Below are 13,125 nucleotides of genomic sequence, written 5' to 3'. Positions count from 1 at the left end.
CATTCATCTGTTGATGGACACTTAGGTTGCTTCCATGTCCTGGCTATTGTAAATAGAGCATCATTTTTTTAGATTCCATATGTAAGCAATATCATATGATATTTGTCTTTCTCTGTCTGACTTACTTCACTTAGTAAGATAACCTCTGGGTCCATCCATGTTGCTACAGATGGCATTATTTAATTCTTTTTGATGGCTGAGTAATATTCCATTGTATAAATATACCACATCTTCTTTATTCATTCATCTGTCGATGGACATTTAGATGCTTTCATGTCTTGGGTGTTGTAAATAGTGCTGCAGTGAACATTGGGGAGTGCATGTATCTTTTCGAATTATGGTGTTCATGGATTTTTCAAGATCTCCTTACATCATTTCCTGTTAGGAATCAAACTGAAATTATAAAAGCAATCATGTGGATTACACTTCAGTCACCAATTATGTTATCTATACTGTTTACTAAATTTGAGATTTCTTGGCCTTCAAATTTAGGAATTTTTAACCAAAAGAAGCACTTTGAGAGAAATTTAGTTTTTTTTTTCTTTCAGTTAAAAACCAGTCAGGAATTGGTGAAGTAAAACAAAATTATATATAAGGGAGCATTTTGACCATAGAAATCATACAGTTGTGATACTAGTAAGTGTATAGTAAGTTTATTATTCTTTCTACAAATTTGTTCACAGAATTTAAGGTTAATATGAACTGTTCTAGAAGTTTTCTGGCACTGCTAATCCCATGTATTGTGTGTGACAAAGAGCAGGATCAGGACTTGTGATTTAAGTGCTTTTCTTGGCTTGTGTCTCTCTATTGCCTATAGTCAAATCTTCTTTCCAGTGACCTGAACTAGTCTGTCTGGTTTCATGAGCTCTTCTGCTCTGTAAACAGGAGGAATTTTCAGTAAGATTGTTAAAATTTAGGTGAAATCTTCTCATTTTACTACATAATTTTAGGTATGGGTGTTCTGTTTTGGAATTTAAACTCGGACTAATCATTTGTACTTTTCATTTGTACTTTTTCACTCTTGTCAAAATCTCTTACAATTTTAACAGATTTTTATTTATAGGAGATGAAAAATATAATACTTACATTCCGGTAATGTTTATCAAAGATAATTTTAAATAGCTTTGGCTTTTTGGAATAAAATGGCAATCTAGGAAGTTGAGTACAATAAAATGCTTAGGAATAGTTATAGTAATGAACTGTAATTTCATGCACAGAATTCCTGAAATTCACTTATAGGGGAACACTATAGACTCTTCTACCACCTTTTATCCTTATTGACCATATTCCAGACCTGTATTGGCTTTGTTTAATCTACTTTGCTCATCTAGGTTATGAGCAGTGTTTGAGGTTAATTCTATATTTAAAATTCTAAGGTTCTATTTCTTCTCAAAATATGAAAAGTGGGATTATGAAACAGAAGGAAACTGCTAGGGACAGGCCTGTTTTTTGGAGCAAAAATGAAAGATAATAGTTTAACATGATTCAAGAGGAAAGGAATGAAAAATCCTAAGAAAACTAGGAAACACCACAACATAGCAGTCTGGAGTCATTCAGTGTAGAGTGAACAGCCCTTCACCCAAAGTCTGTGATATTTAATAGGTTGACCCTAGCCATTAGGAGTAGCTTAAAGGTGATGCTACATATCAATTTCAATGAGATAAAATATTAAATTAATCTATAAGTTAAATTTACATATTTCATAAAATACTTTTTAATCCCAAATTAATAAAGTTTAAAAGTCTAGTGTATAACATATGGTGGTAATATATTTATGTGGAATACATCATTCTTTGATAAAGCCAGAAAATTTGATGAAGCCAGGCATGTGACTTTTTAAAATAAGAAAGTTCAGTGTTTATTTTCAGGTACCATGTAATACTGTTTTATTTAATTAATCCAAAATTTTATATATCATTTTGTAATCATATGTATATTATATACATACATATATAGACACAATTTATACTTTATAGTCAATGGACATCTTAGTTGTCAATTATTTTTTATATATTTGGTGCTTATGCTTCTTAGACTTTTCTGTTCTTATACATAGTTTTCCATTCTGCTGTAAGCACTGAATCTTTAGGACTAAGTCCTCCATTCTGGATTGTTTGTGTGCCTCTCTAGATTCTCTCTCTGCCTTTCTCCATCTTTCTTTCTTCTTGAGCAGTGTCCTGTACAGACATCAGATTCCTCTTGCCCTCTTCCTTCTGATTTGCTTGGCCAGTTGCGAGCCCCAGGGGGAGATGGAAGGGAGGAAAATATGGTTAGTGTATTTATATTCCTGCTTACCTCAATGAAAACTCACCTGCAACTGGATGTCTTTTTCTTTCAAGGCCTTCTTCTCCAGGTAACTCTCTTCTTCTGGGTCTGGTAACTGCCTCCTCACATTGTCTGAAGGACTTAAGTGTGGTAACAGCTTCCATTTACTTATCCCAGTATTCTGCATGAGGCTGTTAGTTTTCCAAAGACTTTTTGATAATCATTTAATGAGAATAAACTTTCCTTCATTTAGGATAAATGTACCTTGTCAGATTAGTGTATATCATCTCTTTTTTGATGGAATACTGATGATGTACTTTCTTTCAGTGTAAAGCTGCCATTTCCCCAAGGGTCTCTTCATAAATGGGAGACAGAGTGGAAAGACGCTGAAGTGGGAATGGGCCTCATCTCACTTATAATTCCAAGTCTCACCTCCCTCTGCAACAGGGTCACCTAGAGTGGCATGACTCTCTCCAACTTCATTAAATAATTGGGGAAAAGAAAAGAAAACTAAAGAGTATTATAAAATTTGAATGCAATAATTTAAGCTAAATGCTAAATTTAACATTTGTCATCATCCAAGAGAAAGTAATTTAAAGAAATTTCTTAATTTAAAAAATTAAGTAATTCACGAGAAGCCAGCTCAAAGTGAAGACTTTTTGCAAAAGTCTCCCATTGAAAACTCTGCTTTTGAATCTGTGTCTACCATTTAGCAAATCCTGTATCCTACCCCAAGGACTGACTTTATTCTAAGACCTTTCTTCTTGCTCTCAGTCATGTATATCTCTAAGTCTGAGTTTTTAATTCTAGAAAAATGCCCTGGTTGTCCCAGGAATGTAATCCAAAGCTAACTAACAGAGGTCCACAATGGGTTCCATCTAAAGTACTCACAGCAGGATAAGTTGCAGATACACAGCTTGTTGTCTCTGAGTTCCTTTGGAATCACATACACATATGCACATGCACACACCTACATACTAAAAACCAGTTCCGAGACAGTAAATGCAATCTAATAGAGAAAAGTCCACCTGTTTCCACTGGTACTCAAGTTCAGAAGAAACTTACCACCCCTCACATCTTTGAACCCCAACTCCTTAAGTCATTGCAGCTCAGGATGGTATGCATTTCCATTGATTGTTCTTCTGTTTCCTTCAGTACTTCTCATTTTTTTCTGTGGGACTTGCAATGGTAGGTTTTTTTTCCCCTTGATATTTGTAATTGTTGTTGTCGTGAATGGGATAATTTTCCCTTACTTTGTTTTAATGTAGTTAGTTCTACTAATTTTATATGCTATTCGTATATGTGTATAACTCTTTAAACTCTTAACTTACGTGGATCTCAAATGAGTCCTTTGGATTTTCTATATAGGGCATTATGTCATCTATAAATAATTATAGTTTTTCTCTTTCTTCGTAATACTTACACCTTTCCTTATTTTTTCCTTGACCTATTGCATTTCTAAAGACCTCCAATGCAATGTTAATAAATACTAATCAGGGTTTTCTAAGGTTGAATTCTTTCTTGTCCAAGCAAGAGATTCTGTTTGACTGTTTCATCCCGCTGTATGTATTTGACATACAGAATTTGTTATGCCTATTTTAATCTTCTCATATGCCTTTTTGCTAAATTACAGGTTCCAAACATCATGTTAAATATAAAAAATAATGCAGTTAGAATTGAGAATAAAAATAACTGGATTCAGACAAAATTAAAATATTGTTAGATAATGCTTTTCTCAAAAAAACTGTGGGAATAGACGATGTATTAGTTTCCTATGCCTGCTGTAAGAAATTACCCCAGACTTGTGGCTTAAAACAGCAGATATTTATTCTCTCACAATTCGAGAGACTATAAGGCCAAATTTAGTATCCTTGGGCAGGAATCAAGGTGTCAACAGGTTTGTGCTCCTTCTGGAGGCTGTAGAGGAGAATACATTCCTTGCCACTTGCAGCTTCTGGTAGCTGCCAGCATTCCTTGACTTGTGCTTGTATCACTCCAGTCTCTGCCTCATCCTCTTCGGTCTGTAAAATCTCTCTCTGTCTCTGTCTCACGAGAACACTTGTAAGGGCATTTAGGTCCCACCTGGATAATTCAGAATAATCTCCTCTTTTCGTGATCCTTGGTTGAATCACATTTGCAAAGGGTTTACCATATAAGGTAACATTTCTAGGTTCCAAGGATTAGTGACAGATATATTTAGGGGTTACCATTCATCCCACTACTGTCTGCGTTCTGACCCCAAAAGATTCAATTCTGTCCCACTTGCAAAATGTTTTCACATTATCTGAGTATCTCCAATGTCTCAATCTGTTATATTATCAACTCAAGTCAAAAGTCTTATCTGAATATCATCACCTCAGAGTCCCAAATCCTATCTCTTAAATCATCAAAATCAGTTATAGGTGAGACTCAGTATTATGCATTCCGAGGAAAAATTGTGAACTTGTAAAACTAGAAAACAAGTTATCTGCTTTAAACAGTGATGAAACAAGCATAGTATAACAGTTAGTCATTCCTACTCTAAAAGAAAGAAAGAATAAGATAGAAAGGAGTCACCGGCCCCAAGCAATGTTAATACTTGACTTGATCACATCTGCAAAAACTTTACAAGGTTCCAAGGATTAGGTTTTGATACCTTTGGAGGGCCACCATTCAGCCCACTGCAGATGACATCGTGAAAAATATTAACTTACATATAAAGAGAAAACCTAAATAGATCATAGAAATTTAAAAAAATTGTCATAATGTTGCTTCCAAAAACCACCAGGCCAGCGATTCACAAATGATTCTTTAAAATCTTCAAAGAACAAATCCTGTGCACTATTAACTATTCTGAAACATAAAAATGGAAACCTTCTGATTCCCTTTATTAAGCCAACACAATAAATATCAATATCTGACAAAATCTGCCTATGAAACAATCCCATTTGTAGCTATTGGTGTAATTTTCTTAAATAATATATTAGCAGAGAGGACACTATGTAATTCGGACATTCAGGTAAAGATTGTCAGGAGAGCAAAGATTGTTTATTGCAGATGGTAAATATATTATGGGACTCTAATCTCATATTTAAAATTTCAAAATCTAACCTTGGAAAACATGTTCTTTGTAGTGTTAACCTATCTTTCTTTAAGTCAGTATTCATATGTACTAGTACAGAAATATGTGAATTTTACAGTGTGTTGTTCCCTCTGGGTTTGTTATTTAATGTGTCACATATGCACAGGATAGCCTTTTTAAAGTCCACAGAGTTTTAAATAGCAAAGCACAGCTGTCTCTAGGTACTTCATCCAATGCACATAGGAATTTATTTAATTTACTATATCAATAAACCAAAAGAGAAAATCATGTGAATCTTAAAATGATAACTATATTTCTATAGTAATAAGAGCTAACATTTATTTCCTTGCTTTATACATGCCAGATGCTCTTTTAGCTATCTTCCCGGTATTAGAACATCACATCTTCATAATAAAGCAGGTACTATTAGTATCATTCCTATTTTAAAGGTAGGAAATTAGAAACACTGATATCCTGAGAAACTTTTCAAGGTCAAAGATCCGTTAATTTTAGAGCCAGGTCTTGAACCCAGACATTTTAACTCCAGAGTCCAAGTTCTTAACCTCTCTGCTATGCACATTGTCAGTCAGTATCTGGTGGTCATTTTAATCATTTGTCCATTCATTCAGTCAGTCACAATTTGAGTGCTTGGTCTTTCCTAGGCTAGTAATATGATATGATATCTAGTTCTGTGATATGGCAATGAATAAAACATGTCATGTCCTCATAGAGCTTACATAACCTTACACAAAGCTTAAGAGGAGAAGATGATTAAAAAGCTGCAAAAGAAAAATACATAGCATGTCAGATTGTGTTAACATGCTGTATGTTAAGATGGTAATGGGTATGGAAAAATATATCAAGAAAGGGAGACAAACTCTTAATAAAATATAACTAGATGAATCATTTCCAAGCCTGATAAAAACTTAATTTCTCAAAAGTAAAGCATTTTTTTTACATCTTTATTGGAGTATAATTGCTTTACAATGGTGTGTTGGTTTCTGCTTTATAACAAAGTGAAGTTATACATATACTTATGTTCCCATATCTCTTCCCTCTTGCGTCTCCCTCCCTCCCACCCTCCCTATCCCACCCCTCCAGTGGTCACAAAGCACCGAGCTGATCTCCCTGTGCTATGCGAAAGCCAGCATTTTGATTAATAATAATATACTGCATATAGTCTCATTAAATTAAATCTGCAGAAGCATACCAGCATTTCCATTTGGTATTGTTCTGCATGTACTATATAAAGCAATTAGATAAGAAAAAAAGACTTAGAGATGGAAATGTTTGAACAGAGCCATAGCATGTATCATTATTTATAGATGATAGGACTGTATTCCCAGAAAAATATGAATCAATTGAAAGGAACCATAAAATAACAGAATTATAAGGTTTAAAAGATTAATAATAATCAAAATGTTTTTTGGGCTTCCCTGGTGGCACAGTGGTTGAGGGTCCGCCTGCCGATGCAGGGGACGCGGGTTCGTGCTCCGGTCCGGGAAGATCCCACGTGCCGCGGAGCGGCTAGGCCCGTGAGCCATGGCCGCTGAGCCTGCTCGTCCGGAGCCTGTGCTCCGCAACGGGAGAGGCCGCGGCAGTGAGAGGCCCGTGTACCGCGCCAAAAAAAAAAATGTTTTCTATATAAAACATAGCCAGTTAAAAAGATAAAATAAGAAAGGGGTATATTACAGTAGATACAAAAGTAAGATACATATGTATGAAATTAACATAAATACATTGGACTTAATATGAAGGATACTTAGGCGCCTACTAAGAATCATATGAGAAAACATAGTAAGCAGGAAAATATATATTTTAAAAGATAGGACCTGATACTATAAAATATCCCAGTTCTCCCAAAATTTATCTATCAAATCAGATCTAATTGCAATACCAAAGGATTTTGGCTGGGTATTCATAGCAAGGTAATTTGAATAAAAATGATGTCACATTTTACCAGAAAGTACAAATCTTCTATATAACCATAAAATTTTTTAAAAGAGTGAAATAAATGGGGAATGTGACACTTGCCCATCCAGATATGAAAATTGATTACAAAACTACATTTAAAATAGTTTAGTATACTGGTTCAGAGTAACAGAGATGCAGAGATGGAAATTTATTATGTAATAAATTGTGTCTTTCAAACAGAGGGAAAAGTAAATTATTCAAAAACCCTATTAATATACATAATATGTACTTTGGAAAAAATTTGGCAAGATTTCTACTTAACTCTTATGCCAAAATAATACAAAATGATTCAAATATTACACTGCAAAATATGAAGTCATAAAGGCCAAAACATACAAAAAGTAGTAGTATTCCTAATTCTGGAGAAAAGAAAGATGTTTCTAAGCATGACTCAAAGCTCAGAAAGAAAATGTTGATATATCTGAAATAAAAACATTTAAAACTCTACAAGGAACAACAAAGTAAAAAAACAAACTTGTAAAATATTTGCAATGCATGACTTTGTCTACACTAGTAAAAAGCATAAAATGCCTGGGTTCTAGAGGCAGTTTCCTGTATTCAACTGTTAATTCCACAACCTCTTCCTGTATGGTCTAGAATGATTCTAAGATCCATAATCCTCAGTTTTCTCATTCATAACACATAGGTAACAATAGATAGCTCATAAAAATTGTTATGAGGTTAAATGAAATACTACATGTAAAGCTTTTAAAACAGTGCTTTAACAGTAGTAAATATTTAATTATTAATTGTTATCATTATGGTTATTAATATAAATAAATGTTTCCTTAATGTACACAGACAAAATGGATAATGTACTTGAATAGGTAGTCCACATAAGAATAAATATGAACAAAGCATATGAAAAGATAGTCAATTTCAATCAACAATAATGAAAATTTATTTAAACAATTGTGACATACCTTTTAGCCCGTCAAATTCTGAAATTGATAAACTTAATGATAACCAGTCATCTTAGACACTACTAGTGGGAATATGTTAACTTTTTGGAGAATAATTTTTCACTCTATAGTAAAATGTAATATTTACATACACTTTTAGCCAGGAATTCCACTTGAGTATTTGTTGTAAAGAAATATTGACAGAGCTGCATAAAGGTTGTATAGAATTTGTTATCAAAATATTAAACAACATCAAATTTGGTAGCAAAATATTAAACCCAAACCACTACCGGTAGGAAAATAGCTACATAAATAATGGCACATCCATTAAAGGGAAGAGGTTCCTGACATTAAAAACTTCAGGAAAATACCAGTTTACTGATATAACAAGATGTCTGAGCTTTATTTATAAGTGAAAAAAACCCCAGTTTCAGCACAGTTTGTATAATATAAACCTATTTTTGTAAATATACATATGTGCATATATATTTTCATACATGTATACTTTATATATAGACAGTTTTCAAAATAATGCATGAGAAAGGGTCTTGGTTATTATCTCTAGGAATTAAAATTGGGGAAATGTGAGACTCACTTTTCATTTCATATACTTTTATATATATTGAATTTTTTTAACATTACTTTTATTTAAAGTATAGTTTAACCAAAGAAAAAGATCATAATCAATTTGAGAGCTCAGAGTTCTTCAAGGGAGACCCTAAGCACATATTCTCTGAATATCTTTTGGAGGAATTTAATAGAAAAAAAATTCTTTGAAACCCTTGAGGTTGTGCGTGCGGTGAGTGTGGGGTTGAATGCACAAATGGACTTCCAGAGACTGCTCATTGCTATTTTGGAATTGTTGAACAGCATAAATGAGAAAATATACTAAAAGCTGTGAAGATGAATCAATTGGGATGGAACTGGGAACATTTATTAAGTCTGTACCAGAAGTTTCATATCGTATAGTTTCATCAGAGTTGGCAGACCTCTGTGCCGAAGCAGATGGTGCTGACTCATAAGGGTTAAGGTTCCAAGAAAGGATACCACTGCATATTTATTAGGATGGTAAAATTAAAAAGACTGTCAAGAGTTAGTGTAGATGTGGAGTGTTGGTAAAGATGTGGAGTAACTGGAACTCTCATACTTTACTAGTAGGAATGCAAAATGGTACAAGTACTTTGAAAAATAATGTGGCAGTTTCTTATAAAGTTAAATATACACATACCATATAACTCAGCGGTCTCATTCCTAAGTGTTTACCCAAAAGACGTAATCACACATGTCTACAAAAAGAATTGTGCTGAAAAGTTCATAGCAGCTTTATACATAAAAGCCAAATGTCAGCAACTAATGAATAAACGGATTGTGGTATACTTATTTAATAGAATACTACTTAGCAATAAAAAGGAACAAACCACTGACACTGGAACAAATGGCTGAATCTCAAAAGCATTATAGTAAGTGAAAGAAGCCAGACATAAGAGAGTACTTTTAAATTCCATTTATAGGAAATATTAGAAAAGGCAAACTATAATGACAGCAGATCAGTGATTTTTAAGGGTGGAGGAGTGTTTGTGTGTGTGTGTGTGTATATATATATATATATATATACACACATACACGCATACATATACATATACGTGTGTGTGTGTTTGTGTGTATATAAATGTAAAGGGCCTTAGGGAACTTTTGGGGGTGATGGAAATTTTCTATATCATGATTGTGAAAGTGGTTATTGATACCTCTGTCTAACATTTAATTGTACACTTAAAATTGCTTTATTGTATGTAAATAATACCTCAAAAATTCAGTTGGAAATCTTTAAAAATATTCAACAAATAAAACACCACAAACTTCAGCTTCTGAAGCTCCTTAGCAAAGTGCAATTATTAAAGGAAAAAAAGCTCACACACAGGAAGATGTTGTGATTTATCCATCCAAAAGTAAGGAGGAACTGAACTATTTCAAGAAATCAATGAAAATTCATTCACCTAGCATACAAGGTTCAGTTTTAAATTCTGTGATTGCATTTTGGAATAACTCTTGAAAATACTTATTTGTAATTGGCTAGATTTATATTCTATCCTAAAATGGAATGAATTGAGAAGATATTTAATTTGGTATAATAATAATACAGTTTCCAGAAATACAAATTATTTGGCAAGTTTTGTAAAAATATTTGTCAGATAAAGTTTCTTTAAATGGATTAAAAAATATAGTACCTATTACGTATTTAGGCAAATATATTTTACACTTCAAGAAAAAGATTAGTATTGATAATGTCCTCCTCTTAGTAGAATTCGCTGTATATAGGTATCTAGCACTTTTATTTTCTCAATTTAAAATGTTATGATCCACAGAAAATAATGAAGTTTTTCAAATTAATAACTTAAAATGCAATTTTGGGGATTTAGGGTAAGTTTATTTTAAAAAAAAAACAATGATAAGCCCTTACAGGAAAAGAAAAAAATCAGTCTTTAGAAAAATACCAGTGCAGAGTATTAAAGGCAGATGTGGCTAAGAAGCTGATTCTCTGATATATGTATACCTGTGTGTGTGTGTGTGTGTGTGTATACACACACACGTGCGCACATATTTGCATATATATAAAGTAACATACAAATTACTACACAGACTACTTTGAAAATGAACATAATGGGATTTATTTTTTTTACTTTAATAAAGATGGATATGTTTTAGTTCTTAGATCTGATTTTATTTTTTAAATTAAAACGAAAGTATAAATTCAGGAAATAATAAAACCAAATTGAGAGTCAGTAAATACATCTTTCATATTTATGCAATTCAACTCTTTTTTAGCACCCTCTTTTTACTTTAAGTAACATTCTAGTATGGATATAGAATATATGAACACCCCAGCTATAACAGAACACTACTGCAATTGCTATACAGAATAATCTCAGAAAATCTCACTACAATACTATAAAGGGGTATCAGTATCCTCTTTTAAAGATAGGAAGCTGTGACTCATGGTAAATAAGCAATTTGCTCACAGTCACAAGTCTTGGAAGTGAAAGTCTGTCCAAATTCAAAGTTTATCCGTTCTAGGATATGAAAGTGATGCCAATTTAATTTCTGTTTCCTACAAACCGCAGTGCATAGAGACCGAAAGTGCAAAGTTTATGTAAAAAACCAAGATTACTTTAGCTTTTTCTTGTTTGGTCTCTTTTTAGAGACCCGTTAGTGCCCCTGAAATATGGCTGCTGGATAAGTTTGCAGGGTTTGGCAGTTCTCTTTCAAGCCTCTTGGGGTTATGCCAAAAGGACAGGGTCCCATGGGAATTTGGTCTGAATTTTCATCCAAATGAACACCTGCTGTCATTGTTCCTTATCCATCCTGTAGTCAGCAAGGCCAGCTCTCTCTTTGTGGGTGGGACCCATTCAACACACGGAAAAGGCATACCAGTGTTCCTCACAAGTTTTTATTTTTCCCCTCTCTTTCCTACATGATTCTTTGCCGGAGTGTCTTGGAGATAGAGGAGCGAAGGTTAAGTTTATCTTTGGCCATTTGGTGTTCTGTATTTCTGGGAATTTAGGCAGTTATAGTCTAGTCTACATAAATGGTCTTCTTTTGATACTCTCTCTTTCCTCCTTCCTCCTCTCTTTTCCTTTCTCCCTCTCTCTGTACTATTTGTGTTGCTTTGGAAAGGAAGAGATCTGTTTATTGCAAAAGTGTACGCTTATAAAGCAAATTATCCGACACAATCTGCTTTTAAAAGTTTCAGTGCTATAACTTACGGAAACAAATAATTCAAGCAGAGGTAAATTCAATGATAGTCTCCCTGTGGATAACTAATATTGATCATTCATTCTTAGTACTTGATTCATATTTCTTTACTTTTGTTTATTTAACTGGTCTGTTGGATGTATGCATTTAATTATAAGGTATTCCAGATTGATTTTGAACCAGATTAGGGATAAAGTCAAAATAAGTGATTTTTAAAATTAATGATAATGCCACATAATATACCATACTCAGATTTTTTCTATAATTTTGTACCACAGTAAGACAAGTGCACATTCTCAAAAAAGTATATTTATGACTTATTAGTGAGAATTTTTTAAAAAGGAAGAAACTCTGTGACTGGGTTTTAGAGCTGTTGAGCCAATAGACGTGAACACCTTGATATTCTTACTTAGCAAACCAGGAAATTGACCACACATGTATAACAGAGTTATATCTTAGGATATCAAACCATAGAATTTTTAAATAACTTTTTTTATTTTACAAGTGTTGTTTCAGTATGCACCTATCTATACCTTTGTGTCCTTTATACGTGGATTAATTCAATTACTCAACAATTTTTAGAGGATAATTGTACAGAAAAAACTAGAGTTCTATCAGCTCTATCTTGCAGGGAAAAGCAGCTCTCGGTCTGCCATCTGCAGCGGGCATTGGTCCCTCTCTTGTTGTGCCTCATGCTTTGTTATGCATGAGTAAGCACATTAGCCTTTTCATTTCATTCATTAGACTTTTAATCCTTGATTAGTGTTTTCAGGATTCTCTCAAATACACAACTTCTTTATTTCCTTTGTGTTTGGTTTTTCTTTTTCTTTTATCTCTACTATGAAACGAAATTAACCGTTAATCTCTAAAATAGCCCCATTTCCTTTGAGATTACTGGTAAATATATTAGTTTCTCATTGGAGTGATTAATCATGTGTAGATGAAGCATGGGAAATTATCTCCCTGCTTGGAATAACAGGGCCGACTATTAAAAGTCAGCAAGAACAGTCTGTACTTGAAAAGCCTGAATCAAAGTATTCTACCAATCTCACACGTTGTGTGATTCTGTATTATAGAAACTCTGAATGAATATCCTAAAAGGGAGAAACATCCATTAGGGTGCAGAACTGGTGCATTTGAGGTCTCAGAGTTCAGTTACACTTGTCCCCAGTT

General features: G+C 33.5%; 1 protein-coding gene across 17 annotated transcripts in view; it reads left to right on the top strand.

Moving 5' to 3' along the window:
• DGKB (diacylglycerol kinase beta) overlaps positions 1–13,125 on the top strand; it is a 901,775-nt gene that overhangs the window by 566,875 nt on the left and 321,775 nt on the right. The gene's annotated exons all lie outside the window — the stretch shown is intronic.

Source organism: Globicephala melas, chromosome 9 (assembly GCF_963455315.2).
Source record: "Globicephala melas chromosome 9, mGloMel1.2, whole genome shotgun sequence".
Taxonomy (NCBI): domain Eukaryota; kingdom Metazoa; phylum Chordata; class Mammalia; order Artiodactyla; family Delphinidae; genus Globicephala; species Globicephala melas.
This window is presented reverse-complemented; position numbering and strand designations above follow the sequence as displayed.